Source organism: Archocentrus centrarchus, chromosome 15 (assembly GCF_007364275.1).
Source record: "Archocentrus centrarchus isolate MPI-CPG fArcCen1 chromosome 15, fArcCen1, whole genome shotgun sequence".
Lineage (NCBI taxonomy): Eukaryota > Metazoa > Chordata > Actinopteri > Cichliformes > Cichlidae > Archocentrus > Archocentrus centrarchus.
The window spans coordinates 26,178,948-26,197,745 of record NC_044360.1 but is presented as its reverse complement, the minus strand read 5'-3'; positions in this window follow the sequence as shown (position 1 = coordinate 26,197,745).

Here is an 18,798-nt window from a genome sequence, read left to right as displayed (position 1 = left end):
ATGTCTTTAACAAACTGTTTTAGCTTCCCCCTCCTTTAGGCCAGTTTTCTTCTGATTGGTTGCCCTTCGGAAACAGAAGGTTTGATCAGCATGTGTGTGTGGGAGGGGGCTTCTGTGCTCATAGCCAAAGCTCGTAGAGACCAAACAATTGAAAAAAGTGTTAAGGGAGTTTTACAAGATTCGTTTTAGATATGACATTATTATTTAAAAATGTGGCCATGTTGAATATGAGTATCCAACATTGTTACAGCATATATATATATATATATATATATATATATATATATATATATATATATTACAGAAAATAAGCAAAAGCATAACACATCCCTTTATCCCTACATTTTTCAGGAGTCCAGTCTAGAAAATCATATGTTCTGCTTTGGTGACAGCCTGTGTCAGGAGAGGCTGCAGATGATGTATGGATTGTTCTTTTTTTTAAAACCATGAAGGTCACATTCTCTTTGAAGAATTGCCACTCAAAAGAGGAGGCAAAAGTGTCTCTGTATTGATTTAAAAGCACTTGTTTGTTTTATGAACAATAATATATAAAACAATGCTCCAGACAAAACTAGTCATACATTTCATCAGAAAAGCCAATACTTTAAAAAAATAAATAAAAAAGGAAACCCAAGCATAATCTCACAGCAAATCCTGTGAAACCACCTCAGCATGCGCACCATCTCTATATCCATCTCGTGCACTTTTGTCCGTGTATATAGAATTGGTTTCTGATGAATTATTTTCTATGAGATTTAAGATATTTAAGAATAAACTAAGTCTATGTAAAAGAAAGTTGTATGGGAAAAACTGACCTCTCAATGTTAATACTCAGTATCTGAGTTAGAAATGTCCTTTTTTTGTTTTCAAATGCCTTTTACTGTCGACTTCATAAAGTATGCAGACTCGCCGTGTGTTGTGAGACTTATCCTGTCATATCAGAAATAGAAATGCACTACCCATTGTAACGTTTGGCCTGCCAGAATAGAATTTGTCACTTAGAGTGTCATTATAATAGAAGTGCTTGTTCAGACAGAAAATAACCTGAATTTAAAAAGTGACTTCCTCACAGAAACAAAGAAAAATATTAATGTGATACGCCTTCTGGTTGAATGGCAGGCTTTGAATAGTAAAAGAAGGCAATGGTAGACATCAAAGATGATGCATGAACCTCATAGCTTTGCACAGGGCCATTGGAGTTATTGCCAGGGTCTGGGACAAAATGGGATATTATAGGTTCAGCTTATGAGTTATAAAACAGTGGCCCACAATTGATCATACAATACAAGCTCCTTTGAGCCACCTTGGATGCTAGCAGCCAGTGGCCCTGGCTTTATAGTTATTGGAAAGGGATTTGTAACAGTATCACAACAAAATCATCCCGCATTAAACTGAGAGAACATTGGGCTAGGTTAATTGCTGTACAACATGTGCATTTGCTGGTGGTGTGTCTTAGGAGCAGACCGAGCTTTTCAGTGTCAGTGAGACGGTGTGTTTGGTATCACAGGCCGCCATAGGCCACCTTCTCTGTCGCCATCAGTAGCAGATGTACTGCCCTAAACGAGCTAGCTGGCTTCGTTTCGGCTCACCAGGCGCCTGCTGGAATATTCACCTGTGGTACTGTGACAAAACCTAAAGCCAGTTTTCAATTTTTTCTACATTGACACAGATTCCAATAAATGTATTTTTTCACCATGCAACGGATGAGTGCATCTTTGGCTTCGTGTTTGTGCGTCTGCCACCTGTGTGTATGAATGTGCATTTAACATATGTGATGATGAATGCAAGTGATGGCAAAAAGCCTGTTTTTTTTTCTTCTTAATTCTCTTTTATAACTTCTGCCAGCGTGATGACAATTGAGATGTCTTTTGGACTATCCACAGGGGAGGAATTCAAGTGATAACAGGCTTGACTGCTACTGCTGCTGCTACTGCTGTGTGTGTATGTGTATGTGTATCTGTGGATGCCCAGTCCTTGTCCACATACATGCACAGGCATCCACATGTGCACAAATCTTGCAGGAAATTAGACACTGTGTCTTTCTTGCATCACAAATCGCACCCTGATTTGACAGGCTGTGAAACGCCTGAACACATTTAATATGCAGCTAGACACACCCCCCCTTTTTTTTTTCCAAGGCCACACAGCTTTCTCCTCAACCTCACAACTATCAGATTATTCGTGTGACTGAAAGCCATGTGAAATATCAACCCCCCCATCTCCTTCTCTGTCTGCTGTGAAGACCCAGGCTTAACATGAGCACTGCAGGGTGTATGAAAGGTGAGTCATGGATGCCTCAAACCTCCATCTTTCAAGGAAACCAAATTATTTTGTGTGATGCCAAATGAGTAGCTGTGGTCCTTATATATGATGCCATTAGTCACTGAGCTCTGCCTGTGAACAAATAAGTGTGTTTTTGGAAAAAGTGCTCACTGCAGAGTCCATAAAGCACATGGATGCTTCACTATGAGGTTGTAAGACTGAAGGCTGTGCTAGGTGAGGCCACAGTGGTTTGGCAAAGGGAGAAATTGGCCCTGTGAGGCAGCTGTTTCATTAAAAATTAATCTGATTTTAGCAACACAGATGTGTGTTTATGATACAATTAACAGTGTTTTAATTTCCTGTTGTAATAAATAGGCCTGTAAATAGGAGCATTAGCCAAAGAAGAAGTGGGGGAGATGTGATGAGAATTGCTTATGTGACTCATATATGGTAAGGAAACCATGCATACAGTTTAATCTGATTTTACTGAGGGGCTCAAATCATGATGCAAGAGCTGCTCATATGATCAGGGGCGTGATTTGTAAGTCTCTTTGTAGGCCGATCTCTTTAACACTTGTCAAAATTGATGTTATCTTTTGATATCTCTCATGTAGATCTAACAACGTATGGCATGTAAACAATGTTCCTCTAGTGTATAGAGACTTGTATTACTTTGTCTTACTTAATCAAGATTGTCTTTGATTTCTCTCAGACCATGTTATACCGTTTATATGCGTTTGGCTTCCTCCCTTACTCCCCACACGTTTAGCAGCCACCCCTCCTTCTCCTCTAGCTCTTGTCTTGTCAGACAAGACTTGTGATAGAAGGCTGTGATCGTCATGCTAATGTTGTCCTTGGCTTAAATAACATGCTAGAGATTCACAGGGTGGGAGAGTGAGGGCAAGCAGCAGAGAGAAGACGGGGTGGGGGTGGATTGAGGAGAAGCAGGATGGATAGTTTGAGGCTTATGGGGAAAAAAGAAACAGAGAGGGAGGTGAGATCAAAGAGGAAGAAAAGACAGAAAGAGGTGGGCAAAACTTCTTATTAGATATCATCACTTGGTTTCTTGGAAGCTACATTTCTAATGGCTGTCCATGAAATTTCTTTGTGTGTGCGTGTGTGTGTGTGTGGGGGGGGGGGGGGGGGGGGGGGACTCAGGCTTGCCGCAGTGGAAGGTAACCACATAAATGTACTCGAGTGCCAAAGTCACGACCACTGGTTTTAAACATGCAAATCAATTCAGCCATCTTAGCGAATAAAACTCCACCAATAAACACTGTAATGTAGCCTATAAATGTGGAAAGGCTCAGAATACAATGAGACTTGATGATGTCACAGTGATGTCACTAGTGAATATATTGACTTATTAATGAAAAGTCTGGATTACAAACTGAGGAAGTGAATATGCATGATGAATCTTACCTATACTAGACTGATTAACATAGAGCCTCCAGGTGACATTAGTGGTAAAAAATATTGTGTGGCAGGAAGATAGTGAATCTGTAGCTGATGGTACTGGGTATGTTGAAACTTATTAATGTGCAGGTGAAGTTTTAGATGATGACCAAAATGGGTGTCATTGCACATGAACATTTTATTTGCCATTATGCTGCTGTTTTACAAGAAGCAAAGAAAATTAAAGACTGTTATGCCGTAACATTGATGAGAGCAGTGACAAAACACAGATGAGGTGAACTGTTAGAAAAACCTATTTCTTACATAATTAGTATAGATAAAGAGTCTCTTCAGTGTCTCTTCTGTAAACTTATTTAACCTAATAAACTTACATCACATTATTAAGTAACTTTACAATGAAACATTGCCGTTTCCTCATACTCTTTGGTGCCATATTGAAAGTCTTGTAGCTCCTTCTGAATTTTCTCTTTTTTTGTGCGTTATTAGTTTTGTGATCACAATTGTAGAACATTTAGTTTTGTGTTGCTAAACTGTGCTCATACAATAGCATTTTCCCCAGTAACACTGAAGGGCTTTGTACAAGCACAAACTTTGAACTTATCTTAAAGTCAACTCCATGGACAAGTTTTAGATTTATATACTGTTTTCCTTTTAAGCTGATTGAGGCCTTTACTTTGTGCCAGACACCAGACTAACAGCTAAGAGCTATAGCAGCATTAGCTATAGCTGTTAGCTGGGTTAGAGCCTCTTTTGCTTTCAGAGCTGGCCTAATTCTTCATGAAACAGATTAAACAAGGTGCTGGACACATTCCTCTGAGCTTTTGGTCCATGTTAGCATGATAGCATCACACAGCTGCTGTAGATTTGTCAGCTGCACATCCATGATGCAAATCTCTTGTTTCTCCATGTCCCAAAGGTGCTCTATTGGATTTAGATCTGGTGTGGCAGTGGCAGTTATTTAAGTACAGTGACATCACTGTCATGTTTATGGAACCAATTTGAGATGATTTGAGCTTTTATGACATGGCACATTATCCTGATGGAAGCAGCCACCAGAAGATGGGTACACAGTGCTCATAAAGGGATGGATATGGTCAGCAACAATAGTCAGGTACAATTTAAATGATTCTCAATTGGTACTAAGGGGCGGTCCAAGTGTGCTAATAAAATATCCCCCCACACAATTACTCCACTAGCAACAGTCTGAGCTGTTGATACAAGGCAGAATGGAACCATGCTTTCATGTTGTTTATGCCAAATTCTGAACCAACCATCCAAATGATGCAGTAGAAATTTAGATTCATCAGACCATTTGAGGTTTTTCCAGTCTTCTGTTGTCCAGTCATGGATGAGAGACTCTGTGAATTGTAGCCTTATTTTCCAAGTCTTAGCTGACAGGAGTGGCACCTGTGGTCTTCTGCAGCTATAGCATATCTGCTCCAACGTCCTGCGTATTGTGTTCAGAGATGTTTCTAATGCATACCTTGGCTGTAACGAGTGGTTATTTGAGTTGTCTTCCTGTCAGATCAAGGCAGTTTGGCTATTTTCTTCTGACCTCCGCTCACTGGATATTTTCCCTATTTTGGACCATTCTCTGTAAACCCTAGAGATCTGTGTGGGGAAAATCCCAGTAGATCCGCAGTTTGTGAAATACAAACACGCCACATTCAAAGTCACTTAAATCACCTTCCTTCCCCGTTCTGATGCAAAACCTGAACTTCTGCAAGTTGTCTTGACCGTGGCTGCATGCTTAAATGCAACCATTTGCTGTCATGTGATTGGCTGATTAGATATATGCCTTAACAAGCAGTTGAACAGGTGCACCTAACAGGGTGTTTGTATAATTTAGTTAGAGTTTAATTCCATTAAATTGCTGCTTATTCTATGATAATTCCACTTACTGTAGTCATTCTGTTTTACAATATTTTTAATGCATTTTGTAGAAAATTTTTACACTGGGCTTTTTCACACAGGTGATAAAACAGCACAGAAATCACAGGTCTTAATAAGATGAGTGATCACTCAGTCACATTTACATCTTTTATTGTGCATGCTGTTAAATGTCACGCACTCTTACTGGGACACTTAAAGAAATGAGCCATCACTAATGTGTGGATTTGCTACTTCTCAGATGTAGTAGTTCTTACATGTTTTATCAGCAGGGGGAGACCTACCTACCTTCTTGTACCCCCCGTTTCTGTCCCCCCTTCTTCTCTTCAACAGAAAACCAAAACAATATAAAAGGCTAAAAAAAAGCAATATTGCTGAACTGAGTACTTATTAGACTATTTGTTACTTAATCCATAGTTTATATAATACATAAAGGTTAATGTTGGTGTTCCAAGTATGCATAGTATGCATATAGTGACATATACGCATGTGAAGCATGCTGGGCTGTGTCATCCTACGTTGTTCCCTTGGAAGAACCAGCCTGCTACACTTACACAGACTTGTACTGGAGTTGTTTGCCTGGCGGGCACAGGATATGATGTGTGATAATGCAGTGCACAAGTCCTCCAAACATGGGAAAACAAAAACAGCTCTATTGGTTTACTTGCTTGTCAAAGCTGTGTTTTGCCTGAGTATATGTCTCCCTATACAGAGGATGCCTTCCAGCCAATAGCTATCTCTCAGTTTCCCCAAAAAGACCTCTGAAGACTTACATCCCCCCTCTAAGCACATAAAAGTAATGAACAAAAACCCCAACCTATTTTACTGAGCTCAACCCCATTCTGCTATTTCACAGTGGCTTACTGTCAACACATCCACACCTGAAATTCAGTCTGTGATGTGACAATCTGAGGTAGCTTCTTGTTCTGAAAAAAAAGAAAAGAAAGAAAAAAGGACTTTGACATCTCGGTGAGTGACACGTCTGAATATTCCCTTTAACTTGTTTTCTCGACACAACTATTGGCCCCTGCTGCGCTGCTGAATTTCTTTATGCATCAAATCCTTTGTGGAAATTGTGATGTGTGCCATCACAATGCCTAAGTCAGGTAAGTGTGAATATTACTGTGCTCTCTAACTCAAAGCTGCGGATGGCTTCGGAAGGAGCCAAAAGCTGCCAATCTGTGTTATTCTATGTATTTGACAGGCCTCCCCCGTATCTCCCCTCCCTCCCCCGCAGTCCCGCTTTGTTATTTATAGCTTCCTCTAATGATGACGCAACTCGGTACAACTGCAAGGGAGCAAAGAATCATGTGATGGTTTTAATGCAACAATCCAGTGGATTATGAGGGCCTAAGAGGCTGCCGCTGCAGTATGTAACATCAAGGCTCGCACAGCAGCCAGCCAGGCAGACAAGCAGGGAGGCAGAGCTAAAGCCAGCCAGCTCCCTGCCCTCCCCTCCTGCCCCCTCTTCCTCCCTCCTTTAGTGGAGAAAGCACGGGACAGCTGGGGATGGCATGGTGGGCCAAGGACTGGGGAGCAGAGAGGCAAACTGAGAGGATGGAGAGGGAGGAGTGCAACCAGTAGATTACTGCTATAGTAGCTGTTTGTAATGGGTCTGTTAAATCCCACACAGCTGCCAATAACCAGTGTTCACTGCCACTGTAGGCCAGAAATGATGGTTGATCCAGTAAACAGCAGATTCACTTGATAAACTTTGTTGAGTTAGTTTTCTTTTATTTCATTGTAAGCACACATTTAAATTAAAAAAAAAAACCCAAAACATATATGTTGTATTTTTGGTGCTTGTCACATGATTAAATTTGACTGCTTTTAGGCCATAAAGTAACAAATAAGTACAAATTAGTGCCATCTTAATATAATGTTGGGCAATAGGTTATTACTGTGGATTTCTGTTTTTGTTCCATAAATAATTATATTATATACAACAATTTATACTTAATTATGCTAATCAGATAAGAAATGAATAGTGATTTTATTTTCTGTTGTTTTTCCTTTTTATCTCTTTGGGTATTTTTTTTTTCTTTATCTTATTTTTTTATTTGTATGAATACTATTAATTGTTTAAATTTGGAGGTTTTAGCAGACCTTATGGGACTTTGTAGTTAGATAAAACAAAACAAAACAAACACTTGTAATTGGATGATCCCTGTTTTTAAAACTACAAGTTCAAACAAGACTTAAACCAACAAAAGCAATAAAAAATATATATAATCGAAAATGGGAACGAGCCATGGAGCTCAGATGAGTAAAGCTGTTAGTTGTGATGATGTACTTTTTAAAACTACATCAATTATATTTTCTTTAAAGTCAAATCAGCTGGTGATTCACTTTTTCCCTTACTTCTAATCCAAATCTAAACTTTTCCAAATAAATGAACATTTGTGTCTTTTGCTCACTACTTTTATCCAACACTTTCTTTCTTTAATTACTTTGTTCCTCCTGCTTTCCCTGAGCAAGAATTTCTCTTTTCAGTAACCACCGGCCCCCAACCACTCTACACCAAACTGCTCTGGGATTGTTCATCACCCGTGTGTTGCACACTGCTCTAGCTTAACCCACATCTTAAGTATTTTAGCCAACACAAAGTCTTTTCATTTCATGTCCCAACCCTATGCTATTTCATCTTTCCTGCAGTCTACAATATATGCGTATTTATCTACGAAGTATGGTTTATGGTCTTAATTTTCCTTGAGTGGCAGGGGATTCAAATCCTGGCTGTGTCTGAGTACAATTTCTCATTTTAAACTCTACATTCCCTCAGTAGGAATTCAGAGCACTGACTGTATACTCCAGAAAATCAATCTGTCACCAGTTTCATTTGTTTTCACCAGATGAGCTCTGGGAATCTCAGTCTGCAAATGTGCACTTGACTCGGAAAGGCTCTAAGCATATGGTCCAAATCTGCAAATGTGACTTCTAAAATGGAGAAGCATTCAGAGAGCTCCTCTGGGTTTCCTTTCGGTACGACAAAAATCGAAAACCTGGCTAAAATAAATGTTGGGAGTTGGGAAGAGCAACGGAAACAGCTACTCCTGTTCACCTATGATATGAAAACAGAGACTGATCTTAATGTGTGATGTAACATAGCCGGTTGTGGCTTCAAGTGTCAACAGCACAAACCGAGACATCTGATTTCATGCAGTCCTGCCTCTGGTTTCAGATTGAGGCTGTTTTCTGCTCTCAATACAGGAATGCCATCTAGTGGCTAAAATCAGTAAGTTGGCGTGTAGAAGCGTGAACTTACTGATTTACTGATTTAATAAATAGCCCTTATGTACAACAGGTTAAAAGGCAGAATAGCGCATGAGCCTTATGTTAACAATTCCTTTAAAGTCTTCTGCATCTGTTGCAACACAGCTGCACCATAACATAGCATAAATGCAACACTGCACTGCCAGTCACACAGTATTAACTTGGCAAAGTGCGCCAAAAACCGTGAGGCGCTGATCCAGGCTCTCTAAATTGTGCCCTGCTTGGACAGGACCTATTTAACAGATTTTTATTAAGTGAAAGATTAGCCAGCTGAAGTAATTAAGTGTTCAAGATGGAGGTAAAAAAAAAAAAAAAAAAAGTGGCAGGGTGGCCTTGAACAGCAGCCCCCCAACCAAATGCAAATGTATGCAGGAATCACTGCTTCCGTTCTCTCTTCCTGTGATGCGTTACCATGAGGCAGGTCTATGGGCGAAGTTCATACATTTTTGTCCCGCTGTAACATATCAAGTTAGCTGCAATTATTTAACCTGCACTCGTTGCAGAGATTGTGCCAGCACACTGTTTTGTCTGCGAGGCCTGATGAATATGCATTTTTTCTCTCCCTGTCTTTAATGCCTGAGTGCTTCCTCAGCCTCACACACACACACACACACACACACACATACACGCACACAGTGACAGATTTGTGCACATTAAAAATCAGTGCTGTTGACATATAGATAACATTGTTAAATACTTATTACAGCTCAGACGCAGAATTATGAAGAATTCAGTAATCCACCTTCCTGGAGATACATTTTTCATGACCTATTGTTACATATCACATTAATATATGTGGCTGTGTTACTAATTATTTTGGCTCCCTCGCAAGTTTTTTTTGTGAGATTATGTAAGAATTTTCTTGATGAAAATACTGTAATTAAAACACTGTATGTATGTATGTAGAGTGTATCTTACAGCTTTAGCATTGCATGCTTGAGCATGGAAAGCAAATAGTCGGATATGCCAAGAAGATCACCAAGAGAGCATAACACATGAATGCGTCATTAACTGCAGAATTATGGTTTTTAACAGGAATATAAAAGAAAAGTGGGTATTATCTAATTAACTGGGTGGAATTATAAGTTGAAATGGAGGACACAGTCAGCTATGGGCTTTTTTAAAGCATTTACATACTGGCCAACTGGCACCACTAAAGATGTACCAGATTAGCTACGAGCAACTCCTGATTCCAGTGTTACATTGAAGATGATCTAAAAACATGATGATTCTTATTCAAGCTCTGGAGTTTTATTCCTAGTATTTCTAAGACAAATTTATGGATGTCTGTTTGTGACAACTAATGTCAGTGGTGTGTAACACACTTGTGTGTTTAGATTTGAGTAAGCTGTGACTAGAAGGTTGGCCTAAGTAGAAAGGAATGTGACTATGACTACTGTTTAAAGGTTGTTTAAAGGTTCACAGGGTCTTGCTGTGTTTTCCTGACGTTGCACTACAAGCATATTTTTGTTGTTGATCACTGACAGTTAAAAAAAAAAGATGTCACTGAAACAACTGGTGATGAAGACTACACACAGTTTAATCACTTACAAACAGTTTCTAATTTTTATGGTAGTCTCATTTTAATGGAGAGAGACAGAATATCAAAAAATCCAGAAAATACACAGTGACTGATTTGCTTGTCACTGAGTGAAATAAGTATTTGATCCCCAAGAAAATCCTGACTTAGTACTTGGTGGAAAAACCCTTGTGGGCAAGCACAGCTTTAAGAAGTTTCCTGTAGTTGGTCAGCAAGTTTGCACACATCTCAGGAGGGATTTTGCCCCACTCCTCTTTACAGAAACTCTCTAAATCCTTTAGGTTTCCTGGCTGCCACTTGGGAACCCGAAGCTTCAGCTCCCTCCACAGATGTTATAGGACTGAGGTCTGGAGAATTGCTAGGCCACTCCATGACCTTACAGGTACAGCCAGAGCTGGCCCAAGCCTTGAAGGGGCCATAAGCAAAATTTTATTTGGGGCCCCTTCATACCACTTCATTGTCCCCTGAACCTAACTGATATTAATGCTGGAGGGTTAAAGTTGATTAGTAATTTTTTAGGATGCATTGCTGTTTCAGCCTCATGTACACAAACCCCCTAAAAAAAACAATGTATTTTCAATTCAATTCCGCTTTATTTATACAGCACCAAATCACAACATGTAGTTGCATCAAGACACTTAATATTGTAAGGTAAAGACCCTACAATAATTACACAGAAAACCCAATAGTCAGCCTAATCTTAAAAATAGAGAGGGTGTCTGTCTCCTGAATCCAAACTGGGAGCTGGTTCCACAGAAGAGGGAACCAGCAAAGTGCTCTATTGGGGTGATATGGTACTATGAGGTCTTTGAGATAAGATGCGGCCTAATTATTCAAGACCTTGTATGTGAGGAGAAGTATTTTAAATTCTATTCTGGATTTAACAGGGAGCCAATGAAGAGAAGCCAATATGAGAGAAATATTCTCTCTAATAATGAATTACAATAGTCCAGTCTAGAAGTAATAAATGCATGAATTAGCTTTTCAACATCACTCTGAGAAAGGATGTTTCTTATTTTAGAAATATTGCGCAAATGTAAAAAAGCGGTCCTACATATTTGCTTAATATGTGCATTGAAGGACATATCCTGGTCAAAAATGACTCCAAGATTCCTCACAGTGTTACTGGAGGCCAAAGCAATGCCATCCAGAGTTAGCATCTGATTAGACACCATGTTTCTAAGATTTGTGGGGCCGAGTACAAGAATTTCAGTTTTATCTGAATTCAGAAGCAAGAAATTAGAGGTCATCCAGGCCTTAATGTCTTTAAGACATTCTTGCAGCTTAACTAATTGACGTGTGTCATCTGGCTTCATGGACAGATAAAGCTGTATTTCAGTATGATACACATTGTAAAACTATGTCATGTCCATGATATTGAGGAGCGTGGGACAAGTATCAATGCATGCCATATCCAATCTAGAGGGCATAGGCTTTTTAGGAAATGTGTGAAATAAGAAACACACTGAAGATGGTGACACAGGCTGACAAGTTGTATTTTTTTCATAGAGATATAGCGACATGATAAATACCATACCTAGCCAGCTAGCGATAGCGAACTACATTTGGAGTTGATTACCGATGTGCCCCCTGACCACCCCTGACCGCCATATGTCACCCATGCCTCGGGCCAGCTCTGATTTTTTGTGGTCAAGATATGAAGAATCATACCTATGTTTTATTATCTGAGGAGTACCCTTCACCAAAGAAGCAAAAATGCAATGGAAAGAGACAACACCACCGACATCTTAATAAAATGTCATTCAAATTCATTCTGTGGACAGGTGTGCTTCATACCCATAACAAGCTGCGATCAAGAATGTCTGTAATTGACTGACTAAATGATTGATTACAATCTGTGTGCCACATGAGAACACGGCCAGTCTGTGGGAGCCAGCGTTCCAGCTGGGTTGTAGGTGATCAAATACTTATTTCACTCAAATTACATGCAAATCAATTTATAACTTTTATGTGAGCTTTTTTTTTTTTTTGGTTGATATTCTGTCTCTCTCTCCACTAAAACAAAACTACAGTACCATGAAAAAAAAATTAGAAACTGTTTCTTTGTAAGTGAGCAAACTTACAAATTCAGCAGGGGATCAAGTAATTATTTCCCCACTGTATCCAAGACAAGTGATGGATCAGATAGTTGAGAAGAAGAACTGAATTGACATTAAAATTGGCTTGTTTGTGTGTGTGTGTGTGTGTGTGTGTGTGTGTGGGGGGGGGGGGGGGGGGGGGGGGGGGGGGGGGGGGGGGTTATACTAATATATTATGTTTGTTTGTTTTTTAATGTTTCCATGATTGGAAGAACTGTTTTTGTTTTAATCTGGGGCTTAATCTGTGCTACTGGGGTTAAAGGACCCTGACAACGCACACACACACGTTTAACGGTCAGAATTTTAACTGAGCGATTGCAGTCTTATTTTATTTTGGATCAAATGTTGAGTCCATCTGGTTAATTGCACTGCCCTCAGCTCCACCATCTGTTTCAGAGGTGAGGCAGAGAGAGTCTCCTCCACAGGTCTGCGTCCCATCCACGGCAGTAACTCTCATCCTCGTGCAACGAAGACTGTTTCCATTTATTTTCTTGTGATTTTTAATTCTCCTGATATATTACTCTGGGTCTGCCCACACAACACTTGTCATGCTAAATAAAATTGAAAGAGGTACAAGGAGAACACAGTTGCCTAGTAGCAAGTGTTTTATTGTGTGCTGTGTGTGTTCAAAGTGTTTGTGTGGTTCCCAAAACACTGGCCAAAGGGACCAAACACGCTCCTTTTTCATTTTTTAACAATTCAGTGGAGTAACAGATGTCAGCGTTTGTTTTTTTTTTCAGGGGGATGAGAGTAAAGGTGAGAGCAGAACAGACCTTTGGGAGTGCTGAAGAAACCTCGCGGTAAAGCGTCAGCTTAAAGACACTGCTCACTACAACAAATACTGCCAGGAAACTATAACACAACAACAAGCTGCAACTATTGTTTGTTTTTGCTCTAGATCTGCACTGCGAGAAAATGCATATTGTTAATTTTTATGAGATATTGATATTATTCTTTATCTGTCAAACATAAAACATTTTTGCACACTCCTTGTTTCAGCTGCTCCCTTTAGGGATCACCACCGTGTGGATCATCTTTCTCCATCTCACCTTATTCCTAGCATCCTCCTCTTTCACACCAACCCTGTGTATCCTCCTTCACTACATCCACGAATCTTCTCTGAGGGCTTTCTCTTCTCCTCCTCCTGCCTGGCAGTTCCATCTTCAGCATTCTTTGTCCAATATATACACTATTCCTCCTCTGCACATGTCCAAAACAGCTCAACCTTCCATTTCTAACTTTGTCTCTAAACTGCTCAGATTGAGCTGTCTATCTGATGTACTCATTGCAAATCTTATCCATCCTGGCCACTCACAATGAACACATCTTCAGCTCTGCCTCCTGTTTTTTTTTTTTTGTTTTTTTTATGTCAGTGCCACCATCTCCAAACCATACATCATAGCAGGTCTCACTGCCATCTAGTAAATCTTCCCTTTTGCTCTTGCTGCTATCCTTTTGTCACAAATACCCCCGATACTTGTCTCCACCCACTCCACCCTTCACACATGTATTTTGTCTTGCTTCTACTGACTTTCATATTTTTGCACACTTGCTTATGTTTTATATTTTTATTTTTACTGATGTTTACTGATAAAATGTGATCTGATGTTTATCTAACTCACAAGTATACAGACAAGGTGTGCTTATGGCACACAGACAGTTCTAAATGTTCATCTCTTTATTGAATGTGCCCAATAAATATTCAGTAACTCAACCTCTTTTGGCAGCATTATCCAACAAGTATTTCTGGTAGCTGCAGCCACAGGTGTAACATCTCCATTACAAGCCCCTGGCAGTCACACACACACACACACACACACACACACACACACACACACACACACACACACACACGCACACACACACACACACACACTGTAAGTGCAAAGTCATTGGCAGCCCTCATCAAATCCAAACTCCTGGCAGTATGCTCATTCTGCTCTCTTCTCTCCTTTCTCTCTTGAGCACCACTTTTTTTTGCTTTGTTTACTAAACATAATTTAAAGGTAAAGTCAGCAATTTTTGGAGGTTGTTTAATAGAAAAAAGAATGATGTACTCATAAATATACGTTGATTAGTGTGTAAATACGTCTTCCAGTAAATTAATGCTTTCACAAACCCACCATGTTGCCCCGACGTCTTGAATACAGTGGTCAAGATGAACATCACCATTCTAGCTAATTGTATTTTGAGTATGTGGCTAGAGGCCGGCCACATACGTAATACACCTTATAAATTACTTGTAAAGCTCACAAATGGCTCTTTCAAACTATATATGACCATTTAAATTTGTACATGTACATTTACATTATTTCTTTCTTGTTATGTCTTTCTCCTCCTCCTCTTCATCTGCCTCCTCCACCACTGCTCTCTCTCTCCTGCCTCATTTCAACCTCCTCCTCTTCCTCCTCACCTCAAGCCTCGTCTCCTGATCTGTAGTATCACACAAAAACGTGCATAAACATGATTATTTATTTATTCCAGATATTGTTGCAATTACTTACTGTCAGCAGATTAGACATGCCCCCTCCCGTCTCTGGACAGCTGACAAGAGCCGGCTAAACAACACCAAAACAACAACAAAAAGAGCAGCTGGATATGACCTAACATTAGCCAGTGAATGTTTAGGCTCCAGTGTCCTAAAAATCCTACTTTACCTCTGACAAACAGTTTGATTTTAAAGCCTCCTCCAGTATAACAAAATATTTAATTTACACATATCCTTTTTTAAGTGTTGATATTATCAGTCTGATATTATCAGTCTAAATTTAATGTTTTTGATCTCTCTTGGCTGACTAAAACATGTTTGTCCTACAGCGGCCAACTTAGTCTGGATTATGCAGTTGAATTGTGAGGAATAAGAAAGAATTCTGTTGGCTGCAATCTGCAATTTACTGACACCTAGCGGTGAGATTTTACACACTGTACCTTTAAAATGCCACCGTGCTGCCTGACTACTCTACAAGGCACTCCCTTAGTGGGCATATGTTTGTGAGCATTTTGCACTAAGAACAAGGAGCAAGATCAGGAAGTACAAGTAATATATTTCCAAGCATGCTCCTCCACCATCACAACTTTTCAGAAAAGGTGCCTATTTTAGTATAAAATGACAGTCCATATGGAAAATGTATGCAACAAAACCAAAGTTAGGCTTTGGTTCACAACATGGACCCATGACTTAAATATAGTGGAACCCTTATGATATTTTCATGTTACTGTAATACTGAGAGTATAATCATCCAATATATAGGAGGGGCCTATTTGATAGTCATTTTGACTGGGCCCCTCCTACCCTCAGGGGCACTACACCAGCTACCGGATGTTATGCCTATGCCTTTAGCCAAATGTTCAGAATAAATTTGGAATATTATTCTTTATAGAACTGCTTCTGCTCTGCCATATTCTTAGGATTTGGAATATCTTGAGGTTATCTCTGCTACCTAAAGGTCTTGGACTCTGCTTGAGCGCTATCAAAAGGTAGCTTAGGGTTTTCCTGCAGCATCACACAACTTCTAGTGAGTCTGACGCTGTAAGCTTTCTAAAATACATCTTGATATGTATCTGGACACATTATCAATCGTGATTGCTTGGGTCATCAAGTGTCTTGGATACGTTTACCTGAAGCTGAAACCCAGTGTGGTATCAGCAACCAACTTGACAGCTCTTCACTAGCTGGCCTTTTTGGTGCCTAGTATAGTCTAAAACTTGCAGAGGGACTGAGCAGGAAATCCTCCACAACCCATCTGGATTCCATTGCACAACACTAGTCCAACAATTTAGCATATACATTGCCTTCCTCCTTTTTGGAGTCCTCTGAGGGCAGCACCCCATTTTCCCTCAGGAATGTTACAGCAATAATCTCTAGGAATTCAAGTTGCTTCACCAGTACACCTATAACCTCAGTTGCAAGTCAGTTGCAAGTCGTACAGAAGTGATGAACCAGTTGGTGTTGGCTTCTCCCAAGCACCCTGGGGAATTAATTTTCCCCTTGATGATGGTTATAAGATAAGATAAGATAAGATAAGATAAGATAAGATAAGATAAGATAAGATAAGATAAGATAAGATAAGATAAGATAAAACTTTAATGATCCCACGGGGGACGGGGGAATTTGCGCATTACAGCAGCTCAGTACAGAAAAAAAATGAAAAGGATGAGTAAAAAACAAATGAACTAAAATAGAATAGAATAAAATAAAATAAAATAGAAAAAACTATACACATATACATAAGCACTATATACATAAAATATATATATCAATGTCAATACACACACATACATATACACACACATCAAAACACTATATACAGATATCAAAACATTATATACATTTGTAGCCGGTAAGGTACACAGCATACACGGTATGCATTATATGGGTGAGTGTAATAAATAAAATGTATATGGACTGTAAGGATAAAGTGATGGCAGAGGAGGTAAAGTATCCAAGTGACTCAAGACATTATGATGTGTTATACAGTCTAACTGCTGTTGGGATGAATGACCTGCAAAAGCGCTCCTTCCTGCAGCGAAGATGTTTCAGTCTCTGACTGAAGGAGCTGCTCAGCTCACCCACGGTCTCATGTAGAGGGTGATGGGGGTTGTCCATGATGGATGTCAGCTTTGCTAGCATCCTCCTCTCACCCACCACCACCACAGACTCCAGAGGACATCCCAGCACAGAGCTTGACCTCAGCACCAGTTTGTCAGTCCTGCTCCTGTCCCTTTTGGTGCATCCACCGTCCACCCCAATGCCGGGCTGGTAGGCGAACTGCAGGGGATCCAGCGCTAAGTTCACCAGTGGGCGGAGGTGGTGCAGGATGAGCCTCTCCATGGTCTTCATCAGGTGAAGAAGACTCCCTGGGATGTGCGATCTTTGGCACTGGAACTATGCAGGAAGTCTTCCACAGTTCAGGAACCCTCTCCAGATTCAGGCTCAGGTTGAAGATGTGCAGGACCACCTGACAGAGCTGGTCTGCACAGTCCCTGAGCAGTCTGGAGCTGATTCCATCAGGACCCGCTGCTTTCCTGATCTTCGCCTTCCTGAGCTGACTTCTCACCTGATCAGCTGTGAGATGGATGTGAGGCTGGGTTGGGGTGGGTGATGGGGCTGGCTCCACTGTGGGTGAGGGTGAGGAGAGTGCAGGCAATGATAGCACTACACCAGGAGAGAGGGGGTCAGCATACGGAGGGGGGTAGATGGGAGTTGAGGGGTGGGGGAGGCGGGAGGAGTCAAATCTATTGAAAAACAGATTCAGGTCGTTAGCCCACCCCCGGTCAGCAGACACTGTGGCTCCTCCATTGTCCTCACCATGGCCAGAGATTTTTTTCATGTTTCTCCAGACTTCTCAAACTTTGTTATGTTGGAGCTGTTCCTCTATCTTCCTCCTGAAGCTCTCTTTGCCTCTCCAGATCTTGTATTTCACATCCTTTTGAACTCTCCTCAGTTCCTCCTTGTCTCCAGATCTGAAGGCCCTCTTCTTCTCGTTCAGCAGGGCCTTCAGCTCTGGGGTCACCCACGGTTTATTGTTGGAGAAGCACTGTACCTGATGCACCGTACGTGATGTTGAGCTTGGTGAACTTTCCACCACACCAAGGCTTCATAGCGAGAAAGTCCTGAGTTTGAATGTTCTCCACATGTCCATTTGGGTACTCCAGCTCTTTCAGCAGCCAACAGACATGCTTGTAAGGTGATTATACATTGGTTGTAGGTGTGAATGTGAGTGTGAATGGTTGTCTGTCTCTCTAAGTTAGATTTGCGATAGATTGGTGACCTGTCCAGGGTGTATCCTGTGTATTGCGTTATGGCAGCTGGGATAGGCTAATCCCAACTGTGACCCTGAAGTGGATAAGCCAAAGAAAATGGCTGGCTGGCTAGCTCTCCAAGTCCAAAGTTATAATGTTAGTTCCACTGTAATTCACCTCTTGGATGATGTTTTTATGCTGGGATGCAGAGAGAGTTGAACACCATATGTAGTGCTGTGTGTCAAAGAATTCAACCTTTGTGGCATTATTTTGCAAACTAATTTTGTTTAGGATCACATCCCTCATCATGTTCGGCCATGGATACCATAGCTGTTTCTGATTTGAGCATGGTATGCATCAGGGACAATGCCACTCCATGATTCTGCTTGTCAGTCAACTTTTAAAGAAAAGAAAAGAAAAAAATTAAGATTTTATTAAGTGATTAATCTAACTTTAACTTCAGGAACATACTGTCTTTGGCCTACTTTTCAACATTTCCATCTGACTAATTTTAAGATAAGGTTCTGGTAAATGGGGTCCTTAATATGCATGGTTGGCTACATAATTACACCATGC